General features: G+C 42.8%; 1 long non-coding RNA gene across 1 annotated transcript; it reads left to right on the top strand.

The window, feature by feature from the left end:
• Positions 1-1,064: 1,064 nt before the first annotated feature.
• LOC129323578 (uncharacterized) lies at positions 1,065-15,462 on the top strand. The gene is made up of 3 exons (XR_008596461.1): positions 1,065-1,343; positions 14,267-14,362; positions 14,950-15,462. It is a non-coding gene; the product is annotated as an uncharacterized LOC129323578 (long non-coding RNA).
• The last annotated feature ends 222 nt before the right edge of the window (positions 15,463-15,684 follow it).

Genomic DNA, 15,684 nt, shown 5'->3' with positions numbered 1-15,684 from the left:
ATCACACTTGATCTTGCTTCCATTTTCTTTCCAATGGGCAATTCTACCCGCCTCCCCAAACGCCATTTAGATTTGCAAACTGGTGCACTGGGCAATAAAATGAATTAACTGTGAAAAGGCTGAGGCCAAAAAAAAAGCAGTTTGTAAAACAAAAAATCCCTGTGCATGTAAACCAAATCCTTTTGACCACAATCTCCTAGTCACCTGATCAGCCTTCCAACAATAGCAAGACCCTCTGCTTGCAGTGGCAAAGAAATTAACCAATCCGCCCTCCTTCCTTCGCCTCCTCTGCTGTACCGGCCTTTCGACACGTTGCACGTCCATATCCTTCACAGCGCATCTGTACAGCTATTAAACTGGATAATCCCTCTGGCCTTTGATACATTTCTGGACATGATTATTTCATTACTCGCAGTATATCAGTAGGATCATAATAAAAAGGACCTTCTGACAACCTGCCAAGAGTTTTGTGGCCTTGTAAACACAAAAGTGCTCTAATAAAATTTTATTAAGTGTTAAAAAGTCATAAAAAGTGAAATAACATAAACTACAAAATTTACTGTCCTCAGCAAATGCTGAAAATATCGTCCATAGTAAAATTAAATTAGCATGTAATACAGAGACAGAGAGAGAGAGAGAGAGAGAGAGAGAGAATGAAAGAAGCTGTGTGTTCTGCTTAAAAGATACTAAGGGAAAAAATAATAGCATTGCAACTCATGCGGGTTGCTGGGATTTAGCTTCCTGAGAGTCTTTCCTTTTTTATTGGGAAAGGCAAATCTAACTAAATATGCAGGTTAAGGACCTGAAACTAAGGTCATTTATGTTCTTCAGGCTGTCGATACTTCTTTGGAGAGAAATAATATATTACTGGCACGAACGAATGATTGGCGAGGGAAGAATTTGGAGACGCCCTCCGGTGCCCACTAGGGTGCGCTGTGTGATTAAGAATATCCCGAGGATGCCGCGAATAGATCCACCCAGGAACCATCCTATATATCATAAAGAATGCCTCTCCTCCCCTCCACCTTAAATAAATTGTATTTACTTCTTTTTTGTGTGTGATTTCTTACAAACGAGGAAAATGAACTACAGAAAACAATGCTATGGTATGCACAGCTTCTTCCTCCCGGGGAAAGGCGTGCAGGAGACATATCCCCGCTGGACTGCTTTCCTGCTCCTTTCCCCCCCATAGCCACAAGTTACTTCAACTCCCGGTTGCCCAAAGAGAGGCGAGAAAGAGACACCTCCTCCCCTCCACCCATCCCGCCCCGGCTCTTCTAGGGCAGAGAAGCGTCCCTCGGCTTTCCTAAAACTGTCAGAGAGGCCAGCCCTCGCCGATCCAAGTAAGTGGGGAATGCTTTCGCTTTGCTTTCGATCCGATAAAAAGGACACGTGCGCCCCTGTCCCCCATGGTGCTTGGTCAGGCCCGAGGGGAGCCTGCAAAAACGCTGCACGCTTACTCGATAGTAAGCGCCTCTGCCTTTCCGAGGCGACGGGCATTGGAGAAACAGTCTGCAGCGTGCGCTTGGGTGCAGCGGGGCTTAACTTCCGAGGCTGAGCTGCACCGGTCGGACGCCAGGCTGGGGGTGTTCACTGGGGAAGCAAACCCCGAGTTGAACGGCTCTGGAGCCTAACTGGCTGGGGAGGCAACTCTAAGCAGGCTACTCAGAAGGAAGTCCTGTTTTGCCCATTGGAGCTGACTCCCGGGAAGAGCTCGTAGCAGAGAAGCCGGGGCTCGTCTGCAGCTTGCCTGCTTTTGCAGAATCCGGCCGCGGAATCCCTCCTGGGTCTGCCCGCCCAGGCGCTCCAGGCAAGAAGGCGCCGCACCTCCTAAGAGGCTCTGCCTGCGCGCTAACCTGGCTGCGATTTACCTCGGAGTAAACATGCACTAGAAGCGCCCCTCCTCGGCCGCAGGCTCGGAAGGAAATCCGGCCCGGGCCCCTGGCGCACCTCCGCCAGTCCCGCGCCCGGCCCCGAGGTGTGAATGCTGGGAAGCCGGGCCGGCCTCTCGGGGAGCAGCTGCATTTCCTGCCGGTATATCCTCTGATTGTGTCCCTCGCACACGCTGGGCTGGGGGGAGGCGGCTCCAGGCAAACAGGAACCCGGAGAGCCGAGGTGGCCCTGGCACCGCGCGCAGGATATCCTCCGCGCCCCCGCCATCCTTCCATTTTTGCCAGAAAGGAAGCCGGCGCGTTCCTACCAGGATATTCCACACCTTTGCCTTATATTTTGCAAAGAAAAGGGGAGGGGGGAGCGTGCTTGTGGCAGATGTGCACATCTGGGTGCTGAAAGAGGGAATCTCTTTTCGAAGGGTGTCAGGTTGGTCTGCAGAAGAAAAACAAGATGCGAGTCCAGTTGTACCTTAAAGACCAAGACGATTTCCGGGGTAGGAGTTTGCATCTGACAAAGAGAACTTTGTCTCTTGAAAGCTCATGCCCTGGGAATCATCTCTGTCTCTAAGGTGCAACTGGGCTCGAATCTTGCAGTTCTGGTTGCAAGATTGGTCTCTGTGGTGCAACTGGACTCGAATCTTGCAGATCGCATCAGGCAGCCTGGTTGATGTTCAAGGCCAAGCTGGAGTAGGGCTAAACTCCCGAGAAGGCCTTTCCGTCACAACTCCAAATGCACTTTTCAAACACAAGGAATGACTGCTGGAGAGGCCGACCTTGTGGTCAACTTGAAGGCATCAAGTGTTCCTTTTTTAAAAAAAAATGTGCTATGCACACGCAGGGATGCAGAATGTTTTTGTTTTTTAAGTACTCCTGCAAGTGAAGTTTCTAAGACCATCGAAGCAACCTAGAGCCAGTTTTCCCATGCAATTGTTTTACTAACAAGGGCAGATATTTTTTTGTAATGTGGCTGCACCACAGCTAAAGAGAGCAATGACTGCATATTTGAAACCAATGGAAAAAGAAATGAAGCGTGGTTAGCTAAAGGGTCTGTTGGAGATTTTAGTAGTATGGCCAATTCTGGACATGCTGCAAAAATTACGGAAAGGTAATTTCCACGATGTAAGGGTACCAGAGTAACGATGCATTGTGAAACAATCCTATGCAGGTTGTTTCAAGAGCAAGTTGTGCAAAGTTGCATGGAACTTGCTCTCAGTACCAAAAAGTTCTTGGTAGATTGATGAATTTAGATAATGCCGATGGGAAGGATCTACTTAGTCCTATACAGGCTTATTTGTGTGGGAGTAAACCCCAGTGAGGCCTACATCTGAGCAGAAATGCATAGATTGGGTTGAATCTCCCTTAGAACTTGGACATATGGTGAACATACCAGCTGTTACAGCTCAATCAAAGCTACAATTTACTATTTTTTTAAAAAAAATCCTTTCTCAAGGTTGCTGGGTCTTTCTTTCAGTTAAACCAAATGTTGCTGTTTGACCTCCGTTCAGTTGCAACTTCATAGAACTGGAAAACATGTTAAGCTTTCTTTGTAGTACAATAGGTGCATTTTACAGGACTATTGTAAAAGAAGTGAAATCCTACAAACACTTTCCTGGGAGTAAGCCCCATTACCTTAGTAGGATTCTGAGTAGACCTGCTTAGAATTGCTTTCCTGATCTCCTGCAGAAATCCATTAGCTATTATCTAATACCCTGATCCTAAAACTTTTTTTTGAAATGAAAGCCAATTAGGTTCGTTTCCAAGTACTAAGATTTTGGGAGCGCTAATTTTTTAAAAATCATATTGAATAATAACTGAATAAATGTCTTTTTATAAAGCTGTATTCATATACAGAACATATAATATAGGGTGGAGCCATTTGCCAATCTTACAATACAACAGAGGCATAAAAAGTTACAGATCCGGGGTGTGGGGGAATCTTCCAATAAATGTATAGAACTTTAAAATGAGAAATAAATCAAAAATAAATTGGTCAATCTGATTTTAGAAATGAACCAACAACTGAATCCAGAAGCAAGTTACTGTTTGTTTTGACTTCATAAGCACATTAAAAAAATATGCCTCTAAATCTGTCCTTTTTCTTAAACTGTTTCAGTTTTTCAGCTCTGTCAATTATTTCTTCCCCAACTCACTGATTTGCAGATTGCTTTGCAGCTTATGTCCCCAAACCAATTGTTTAACATTAGCTAAAAGACAATTCCAGAGCCGTATCTTCCAGAGATGTTCTTTGTTTGAATGTAATAGCAGAGTTTGTCTATAACATATCCAAGAACTTCAATCTCGGTGTTCTGTTTTATGCAGTATGTTCAGGTTACCGGCTATAGTGGATTTTCTCAGAAGTTTCTGGCATGGTGATCCTTTTTTTAAAAAATCTATTATCTTGGATCACAATAGCAAAGTTAATGGTGACCATGGCCCACACAAAATTCCCAGGAACAAATTCCACTGAATGGCAGGCTGATCTTGAGGGCAGATGAATACACAGCTTATGGGTGGTGGAGTTTTTTTTACGGAACTACCTTTGAATCCTCTTCTTCGAAGGGTTGTTAATTCTCTTTTGAAGCACTGGGAAATACACCAAGTGTTCTATGAAGACACCAAATGGCCAAGTTGACTGTCGACTGTATAAATCTAGCTAAGCCCAGATCTAAGAAAGGAAAAGAAAATGCAGACGGGAGAAAACGTTATTGCTGGAAACAACAGCTCCTGATCTTCACTTATAAATCGAGCGGGGTGTATGTGTTGGACATACCTTTTTTCCTGCCCTTCACTAATCTACAGCCCTTTATCCAAGATCCTGTTAGACTGTAGAGTCCACCCTTTCAGAATCTAGAGGCGCCTGTAACAAAGTCATGTACAATATCTGCAGTAATGAGATCGTTTCATATTTTTCCAGATCTTCTTTACTAAAAAACAGCTAGGATAGTTTGGGTCGCTAGTATGGTTTTTAGGTTTTGTTTAAAAAAAAATCCAGTTCCAGACATTATTTGTGACTTTTTTCCCTTTCAGCTAAGTAATTATAAAGTTGCAGAATGAACTGTACTTTTGAACATGCAGGCTGCAAAGATTTCTTTGGAACCAAATGCTTCCAAATGCTACACATTTGCTATTGCAGAATACTTAGGTTGTGTTTGATAAAACTGCTTACAGTGGAGTTCCTGGGGTTCAAATTGATATGCAGAGCAATGCTAAGCAGGTCTACTCAGAAGTAAGTCATATTTTGTTTGATGGGGCTTACTTAGAAGCAAGGTGTACTTGGGATTGCGGTCTTACTTGCATGGACTTTGATTTCTGCTAGACCAATTTAAACGAAGAAATCCAGTTTAACAGGATTGCAAACTGAGCAGATCAATTACCAAAAAGAAATATCTCCATTTAAAACAATTTTTAAAAGGGGGAGGGGTGCAGCTGTGTATATATTTTGTCCTGCGAATTTAGAACTGTCAAGAATTACACAGAAAATACCAGAGTATTTCCATTGCTGCCTGGAGTACCTTATGAAAGCATTTGGCTTGCCACAGCTGGAAGCATTACTGGAGTAAGCGGTCCGTGTTGTGATCCAGCAAGACAATTATTACGGGCTCTTTCACGAGTTCGACTGCAATCCTGAACACAGTTCAAAAGAATGTGTACGGAAAATCAATGCCTTCCAGTACAACCAATTCGGAAATGGTTTGTTTATTACATTGGTATCCCACTCTTTTCCCAAGGAGCCTGGGTAGGGTACATGATTCATCCATCCTTCATTTTATCCTCACAACAACTGTGTGAGGTAGGCTAGGTTAATGACTGCCCCGAGATCACCCAGTAAGCTTCACAGCAAGCAGAGTTTGTAACTCGAATCTCCGTGGTGTTCTCATGCCACATTCTAACCACCATGGTAGAAAGCTTGGGGTAGAGTATTTTGGAATTCCTGAGTCTGCACTGGTTGAGATGCAAGTTTTTAATTTAACCTCAAGTCCACAAGGGGGGGGGTTGGACTTTCTTATAACTTCTTACTATTCTGATACAACTGTATACCTTCTCTTCCCCCCTCTCAAACTTTTTTGTTTGGTTATAAGAGTGAATCTGTTCTTTGTAGTATTGTAAAATTTAATTCCCACATTTCTCCTCCATAAGTTCACAGTATTTTCTCCCTGCATGCAGCAAGCACAGAAGCCATTTAGCAGTACGCAAGCTATAAATCTTCCTATGTAAAGAATACCTTTTGGAATTTTTAGAAGATAGCTGTATGCTGCCAGATTAATCTCTAGGGTTAATCAGCCAACTCCAATGGCATTAAGCAGGGCCAAAATGTGAGAACATGTACAGACATATTTTCAAAACAGTTGAAGGCTAGATTTTTCAGTTGTTCACACCTTAAACAAAGACCAGAATTTTTGGTGAAAATTTAACCTTTCCTTACATTACCATACCAGTATGATACTAGGGATAAAATATCAGTCTGGGATCTGGGAGACCCAGATCTAACAGGTAATGAGAGGGAGCAGTCATAAAATACATATTTGTTCTCTATTCTGAGATAGGTTCTGTCAGAAATAAGTTCTCCTGAACACAGTGGCATTTACTTTGAAGTAAATAAGTAAGTAAAGATCCAGAATGGTGTAGTGGCTACAGTGTCAGGCTAGGATCTGGGAAACCAAGGTTGAATCCCCACTCTGCTGTGGAATCTTGGTGGCTGACCTTGGACCAGTCATAGACTCTCAACCTACCTCAAGGAGTTGTTATGAGGATAAAATGGGAGGAAACATGGGGTATAAATTAAAAAATAAGGAAATAAATATGTTTAGGACTGCTGCCTTAGGATACAACCCCACTGACGAAGGGAGCTTTAGCTCTCAAAAGCCTATACTCTGGAAATCTAGTTGGACTTTAAGGTGCTACTGGACCCAAATCATCCTCTTCTACTACAGACCAACATGGCTACCCACCTGAAACAATCCAGCCAATGTTCTCTTCCATATTCCTTATTTAAATTAATAACCCACCAGGAAATTCCTTCTGCAACCCGTGTGGTCATAGACGAGTAGGCGAAGGTAGCTCAGTAACCAGTTGCTTGTTGTAATCTGAAACTTTTCTAACTGGAATCCAGCCTTTTCTCCTCCTAAATAAACAATGGCATGCAATGGACATCAAAAACTGAAGTCTTTTAACTTCTCCTGTGTGAATTTCTTTCGTAATGCTCCCTTTTTTCCTTCCTGAGATTGATTTTTACACCGGTTCTAGGAAAGCTGCTTGGAAATAAGGTGAGGGAGGGGGGATGTTACTGAAATCAATGGAGTTTTCTTCCGGATAGATCTGTTTAATATTAAGATGCCAAGCAAGACGTTAGAGTACTGAAACTCCCTGGAGTAAATGATCCACAGCTGATACTGGCATCTGTTTGGGGGAGGGACAGAGTGATTTTATCAGGCATAACATTTGCTAATTTTGGGCTTGACATAGCTTTAGATTTAGATGGGTGAGTGATATCGTCCCATCACAAAGGGGAATACACAGGAGTCTCCTTCCTAAACAATTGCTGACTCCTGTTTTGATCAGTTCCAGATAGTTTGTTAAACAGGAATAAAGATGACTAGCATCTCTTTTGCCCATAGAGAGAGTGGAGAGGGCCCGGGGTCAAACTTCACCCATGCCACAGACTAACCAAGTGGCCTTTGGCAACTTTTGGAGCAAAATGCAGGTTATATTCAAATTGCATATATTTTCTTTATTTGTATCCCTCTTTTCTCCCCAGTGGGGGCCCAAAGTAGCATGCAATATCCTCCCCCCCCCAAAAAAAGTACAGTAAAACTTGGCCAAGAGAAGAGGAGATTTTGAGCACAGAGGAGTCCCCAGCTTTCTGAGCCTGAGGCACCTTTGGAATTCTGACACAGTGTGGTGGGGGCAGGCACAAAATGGCTGCTGCAGGAGTCAAAACCAGCCACAAAATGGCTGCCACAGCTTCCGTTACGCCACATGGTGAAAATTCTTGTGCTCTGGTGGCTGCTGCCGCCGCCAATGCAATGTTTTTTAAAATGTGCACAACCAGTCAAATCTCTAATGACCAATCACAAGCCTTGCTGGGCAAAAGCCCCACCTGGGCCCACCCCCTTTTTGAGAACACTTGGCAGGTACCTGAAAGGTGTTGGCTGGTGCTGTGGTGTCTGTGGGCACCCTTGGAGTAGGTCTTCCTCTCCCTCCTGACTGATTTTCCTGCTAGCTTTAGGCTGCTGCCCTCGGTTAAAAGCCCTTCAGCTCACACCTCTGGGCACTCCCAGAGTAGAGCAGAGTGGAGCAGGAGTTGAACAAAGTTAGTTTTGATATTATTCAGCGGCTGGTAGCCAGAGAGCAAGCTGTTCCTAGAGTTGCCAACTGTGGATTGGAAAATTCCTGGAGATTTGGGGGTGGAGCTTGGAGGGTAGGCTTTGGGGGGGTGGGCATAATGTCATGAAGTCCACTCTCCAAAGCAGCCATTTTATCCAGAGGAACTGATCTCTGTTGGCAGGAGCTCAGTTGTAATTCCTAGAGGACTCCGGACCTCACGTGGAGGTTGACAACCTTATCTCTTCCCCATTTTTCCCCTGTCACATAAATGAGGGCCAGGACTATTTTTAAAACAAAGTCACTTGTGTGTGTGTGTGTTGGGGGGTAATGTTAACTTGTAGCAAAGAAGTTCCAGCTAGCTTCTTCTCTGCTCCTCCCATTTTTTTTGCCCACATCTACGATATAGGATAATAAAACTGGCCTACTTTATAGCGTTGTTACCACAATTACCAAAAAAAGGGAAGTCCAGTTTCATCAGATCTCAGAAGCTAAGTAGGGTTGGCCCTAGTTAGTAACTGGATGGGAGACCTCCAAAGAAGACCAGGATCGCTATGCAGAGACAGGTCATGGCAAACCATCTCTCTGGGTCTCTTGCCTTGAAAACCTCAGCAGGATTTACTCCAAGTGGGCTATGACTTGACGGATGGCACTTTCCACCATCCAAAAAAGGTATGTGAAGGTTTTTTTGAGTCTCTCAGGAAAAAATACTTAATGTGAAATATACTTTGAAAAATGCTTAACATGATTAATTTCCTAGGTGGTGTTTTTTTAAATCCCCGTTTAGAATCAAAGACATCATCTGTACATGTGATTACTTGGCTTTCAAATCCCCCTTAAGTTGGGCAGTTTTACTTCCTTATGCATTATGACACCAGCACCCAGGACAATTTCTGGAGTATATTTGAAAGAGTGGCTTGAAATGTTAACGGCAGCTGCATAATCTTCTCATTTGCAAGTCACTGCCTGCAAATATCCAGCCCTTGCAAGTACAATATTTTAGACTAGAGATCTTAAATGAAGGCCTGGAGCTATATATTCACCTGGGTGTGACTATCAAGAAGAATGAGGCTTTCATAATGAAAAGCTGTTTATCAAAATTTCATAGCTTTTCAAGGCAATGCTTAGATTGAGCCTTGAAGATGCTGTCATACTTCCAGGAAAACACTGGGTTCAAATTTTGCAACCGTTTTCCATAGGGAAGAGGCAAAATCTAACGAATTTGGGGGATATTTCTAGGAGCAAAAAGGCAGTAACAAAGAAGTCCTAAACATATGGCCAAGCAATCACTAAGATTGTTCACAATGAATGTGCATCTTCTAGGTTTTTTTAACTCAAGAACTACTTTTTGTGAATGTGGCTTGGGGTAATTTCACACTATCTAGCCTTAGTATGTGTTTGGGAAATATAAGAAGCAGTGTGACATAGTGGTTAGAGTGTCAGACTAGGATCTGGAAGACCTTGGTTTGAATCCCCATTTTGACTTGGAAGCTTGGACATTGGAAGCATTCTGACATGGAGGCTTGAAATCAATGGGCTTAGATGAGTACTCTGCTTAGAATTTCACTGACCCTAACCCAGTTATACAGACTCAGCTTAACCTACCTTACATGTGAGGATAAAATGAAGGAGAGGAGAACAATGTTACCTGCTTTGGGTCCCCACTGGGGAGTAAGGTAGGCTATATAAAACAAATAAAGATTTCCCACCAAAGTACTGCTGAAGAGTTCTGTGTAACTCAAAAGTTGGCATATATTTTAACTTTTTCCAATAAAAATGAATATTTTTTCATCTTCTGGGTACAGCCATTGCCCATAGTAAATTCAAGCTGCAATCTTACACACAGCAGGTTTTGAGTCCCGTAGCACCTTAGAGGTCAACAAGGATTTTCAGGGTGTAAACTTTCGAGAGTCAAAGCTCCCTTCTTCAGACACCTACTTTTTATGAAAGTTTCCTGGAAGTAAGCATCACCAAACACAAGGCAGCTTACTGCTTCTGAGTATATACATATAGCACTGAGGCTTGGCAAATATCCCGCCTCCTTTTTTGTTTCAACTGCTGTTATTCGTTAACACTTGATTTTGTTTGTGCGTGACTCAGAATTGTTTGGTTTGTTAGAAAGGAAGCATGTAATAGAAAGGCTGCACTGGGAGCCCGCAAGGATACAGCAACATGAGAGTTATTTCTCCCTTTCTGGAATAAAAGAATAAAATCCTGATACTGTCAAAAGCCAACATTCGCTCTTGATTGCTGTCTTTCTCTCGCAATAGCTGTAGTCAGAAAACCTTTTGTACTGAAGAAGACAGCTCGCATTAACTTGACTACTGATGGCCAAGCTACAAGTGACACAAGGCACAGGTTGGACATTTGTCAGCTTCCCTCAAGTTTTGATGGGAAATGTAGGCAGCTTGGCAGAACGTTGGACAAGTGACAGTTGAAAAGTCCATTGGACAGCAGTCGGAGAGCCAAGCTGCAAGACCAGGACGCCTACATTTCCCATCAAAACTTGAGGGAAGCTGACTAGTGTCCAACCTGTGTCATTTGTCACTTGTAGCTTGGCCCTGAGTAGTGAATATTGTGATCCTGTGTTGTTGTTTACAAAGCAGTCCTTTGAATTTCAGTGATTTTTTCCCCCTGAGATTTTTGTGATTAGAAGCATATGACAATGTGGGTGACGAATGTTCCAGAAGAATGCCCTGCTCTCTTGGTTTTGTATGATAGCATTATATGGAGAGAACAAGATTTCCGTGGGAGAAAATCCCAGTTAGGTAGCATGGGAAATCCATGTGCTGGCATCCTACAGTTGGCCATGCAGACCGTGTGACCCATGTAGGCCTCATGTTCACTACTAAAGATACAAGGACCTGGGGAAACCCAAAAAGGGAAGAAAACCCCATTTTTTCCACCCAAGCATAATAAAAGCACTTGATTATCCACTTTAAAAGCACTTCTCTGGCATTTGATTATCCAAAAATCTTGATTAATTGGCATCACCCCGAAGACAGGCTCTGCCCCCCAGAGCTACCATACACCTATGTTTTCGGGTGCATGTGTGCATCTCTCCAGCCAGCCAATGTGTTGCCTTCCACTTTTTCTGGGTTCTGCCAGCTGGCACTGCCAGCTGACGTCATCCTCTGGTGCCTCCTTCATACACAGCCTTCCTCGAGCTGTCAGGTGCCAGCTCTGCTGCCAGGTTCCTGGGCAGCTGGGTCTTGCATGCCTGCTATGCAGTACAGCAATAAGCTTGCATATCTGGCACTTCTGATTAACCAACAATGTCTGTTCCCATGAGTGCTGGATGACAAAACCTGTACTGTACATTTCCCCGGTTTTCCCAACAAAACAGGAAAAGGTTCTCATCATCTGCAGTTAAGTGCCAGGCAAAGTTTCCCTCCTATTTGGATGTTTTAAACTTCTGAGCTCTAAAAGGCAAGGTGAGCCATGATGGTGATTTTTTTAAAAATGCCAACTATTTGCTCACTTAAAGTAAAATTTACCTGCAAACACTGATACGATGGGAATTCTCGCAGCCTTACCTATAAAAAGCACCTTTAAATGTATCTCCAAATACAATTCCGATAGGATCGCTAGAAGCTGGATTGTGCTGTGGCAATGCTGACATATCTGTATATATCGCTGTATGATTGGTATCTCTGTCAAGTTGAAACAAGCATGCAAATAAGTTTATAATTACTACATTCTTTGAACAATGCTGGAATTGTCATAACTTTTATATATTGCTCCATTACAACCTTTAAATAAATGGCTTGGTGGAGATCAGCAGTGCAAGGCCAATTCATTCTTGTCGATCTTCAAAAAGACCTTAGGAAAAAATAATAATCCTTCCCCATCAAACATCCACAAAGAGACATCTTTCAGAAATACCTGTTCATTATGAATAACTGTAGGATAGGAACACACCAGTTTATCATTATGAACGTAACAATGCCTGAAACGCCCGGAAGAAATCTCATCTTTTATTTAATTGCAAGTCATGTACTGGAAACTGTGTAAACATATTTTCTGTCCAGAGATCATCCATTTTAGTTTGCATTTTTTCTTTCCAGTGATAGGCATCTTATTTTTCTCATTTTCCCCTCAAGCTTTCCCGATCAAGACTGCAAAATTTGCAGGATTTCACTATGGGCACACCTGAGGTTGGGACTGGGAAAAATCCAAACTTTCCCACTTCCATGGCAGCCATCCGGGTCATATTGCCATCTTTCACAAAACACAACAAGAGATCTGATTAGATAATACATTAAATTCAAGTTGGTTTGGGGGGAACCAGTTCCGCAAGTGTCCTGGGCGGTAAGACTAAGAGCCATTCCCCTGCAGCCCTTCTCTGCGAGTGAAAGTGCACAGGGTGTGAAGGAGGAAATGGTGACATTCTTCCTGCCTCTGTACACACTCAGGAGCTGATTTGCACACACACCCCCTCCCATTTTAAAGATGAGCATCGTGTTGCATGTTAAACTCAAGTTGGGTTGGGATTTCGTTTAACATATTGTCAAATCAGACTCAAAGCAGATTTGCACCCCGGGAGGGTGCATGGATGTGCCGTGATGCTGTGGGGAAACAGGCAAAAATCCCACTTCCCAACAGCACCAAACCCAAGCAAAAAGCCCATGTGGAAATAGGCATCCATAATCAATGAATTGCCCTCAAAACGTTCTTCCCCCTTGCAGCTACTAGGGTGCAATGTGAAAACAAAGGGTGGTTTTTTTAAAAAATGAAGGGGGAGGGATGTCTTTTTGTCGATGTGGATCAGATAGTCCTCTTCACAATGTGATTCCCAGGTTTCTGGGATCACCCATGTTGCTGGTCTTGGAAGAAGAAAAAAGCTGGAACTGAAAGGAAATTAATGCAAACAGAGCTACGGAGATTCAGAACTAATGGCAACTAATGGCTGCTCACCTGGCTGGCAGGGGGGAAAGGCTGGGGAATGAGCCTGAGATGCATAAAACCTCCCAGACCAGCATGTACCAGGCATGCTCCCCACAGGCGCAATGATGTCACTTGCGGAAGTGATATTCTCGTTCCTGTTGGCAAGGTAAGTGCCGAGTCCTCTTTCCCACCGGGATGGTAAGAGGACCTGGCAACCTTATTCACAACAGCACTGTGAGGTAGGCTATGCTGAGAGTGTGTGAGTGGCTTAAGGTCACCCAGCATGCTTGTATGGCAGAATTGGGATTCTAAGCTGGATATCGCAGAGCATAGTCCAGCACTAGCCACATCACCACACTGGCTGGCTTGGTGTCTCTCTTGGTCCCATGTCGTCATTTCCCCAACAGTAAAAGTCAGAGTGAAAAAGTAATCCAAGCAGGTCTACTCAGATTTTCCATTTCATATTCCCAAGGTAATGTTCTTAAAACTTTAAAACTACAGGCACAATTTTTAATCAAATGAGTCATTTGAAGTGCGATCCTAAGCATACTTTCCTGAAAGTAAGCCCCACTGTAGGCACCAAAGTAGGATTCTCAGTAGCCTGTTTAAGATTGGTTTAGGGATCCCAGGTCCCCCGGTGGGGGTGGGCATGGGCCTCCCGGGCATGCTGCCGGGGAAACATGATTATGTCACTTCCAGGAAGTGATGTCATCTCGCAGCCGTGGGGTGTGGCCATGCTTTGCGCATGTGTAAGGAGAACACCCAGGATAGCACAAAGGTGAGTGCTGGGTCGTCATCCTCCTGCCAGGAGGGTAAGGGGACCTGGCAACCCTAGATTGGTTACCTTCATTATCCAGTATTTGCAGGAGGTCACATGCTTCACTTACACTCAAACTTACACTTTCATTCACTTCAAATGGGTTCCTATTACTTCAAATGTTCACTCTTATGAGGATGCCTTTCATTCTTTTTCTTCCTTAATTAATCTTTAATGTATTTCTTAACCCTTTTTTAAAAAATCATTCATGGTATTAAAGATATTTGTGAATTGAAATGCATGGGTTTTTTTTAAAAAAAGTTTATATTTATATGTCATCTATTTGTGCTGTCTGCAAATCTTAAAATAAATAGCTTTTAAAAAATGAACTTTATTGTTCATTATATAGGGCTGCGGAGTGACACCACAGGCACCTCATCTTCCGAATCATCGCTGTGAGCTACAGATGGACCTCTTCTAAGGGGCCTACTTGTTCAGTGCTTTGGTATGAGGACAACACTGATATTTAAAAAAAATAGACCACCTCCTATTTTCAATAATTCAGTCTAATTTATTTTGCCAAACACTTACCCTCTTATGTCTGTCATCCTAAAGGGAACCATTTTCTTCTATGTTAAAGCAACAGGGATTTTATTATTTTAAATGATGATGAGACCCACTGGCTTGGATGAGATGGTATCCAACATTTATGAGCTTCTTTACTGTGGCAAAAGCCATTTGTCTATTCTAAATGTTTCATACTGGCTCTATCAGGAAATTTCAGTCATAAGCCACAATCTCTGTGACAGGAAAAAGTAATCGAATGGACAAATTTAGAGCCAATCTTATTGGCTGGTAAAGCACGCAAAGGTACCTTATGTGTAAGATATCTATCAGAAGGAGAAGACATATCTGTGAACGTCTGTATGAAGCAGCAGTTCCTAGAGTCATGTTTCCAAATGGAATCTGTGATAGCTTCTTCAGAGTATAATATATGCTGTAGTATGTATTATCTTGAGGTTTCTCCTGGCCACAGATGCAAAAACTAAAATTGTTTGGATAGATTTTAGAGTATTTCTTTGCTTTGGGCAGGGGCAGATGAAGAAGATACATTGCCTTGGAGGTTGATGAATGAAGCATTGAACACGAGTAAAGATCTCCCTGTTCCCTCCCTCAAAGTAGACAAGTCATTTAGGACACAGACCGACATGTTCTGTGCACTCGCACATCTGGCTTAGGCTTCTGGTGTGGAACTTCTCATTCATCACCCTCTGACATACATACTGTGCTACTCGAATTCCATCAACATGTCACAAAACAACTTTTCTTTCCTCCGTGCCATGCTCTTGATTTGTTCACCCAGGTATCCGGTATACATATTATTCAAAGAATGGCATCATTCATGGGTTCTAACAACATTTACCACCTACACAAATTCTGCTTTGCAATGGGGGGCGGGGGGGGAATGTACAATGCTAAGAGATATGTGAGTCCTTCTATATACATGTAACAAAATCTGTCCTATGTGTTCTGTTGATTGGCAGAATCTTGAATTTTGGTACCGTGCTGTAGCAAGAAACAAAAATAAATTATAATTTCATGATTTGATAGGTGTATAACTACTCTTCAAGTGCACAAAATGTATTCATAATAGTAGTTAGTTATTATATGTGTGTATATTTAAAGAACACATATTGTTGTGTATACTTAGCATGTATGATTTCTCAGCAATCTTCACAACTTTGTATGGGTTGTGATGGAAGACTGTGATTTCAGATTAAAACAAGAACATATATTAGTAACCCAAACCAGAAAGATAAAAGGCAG

This window comes from Eublepharis macularius, chromosome 2 (genome assembly GCF_028583425.1).
Source record: "Eublepharis macularius isolate TG4126 chromosome 2, MPM_Emac_v1.0, whole genome shotgun sequence".
NCBI classification, from domain to species: domain Eukaryota; kingdom Metazoa; phylum Chordata; class Lepidosauria; order Squamata; family Eublepharidae; genus Eublepharis; species Eublepharis macularius.
The sequence above is the reverse complement of the archived record's forward strand: the minus strand, read 5'-3'. Positions and strand labels throughout refer to the sequence as shown.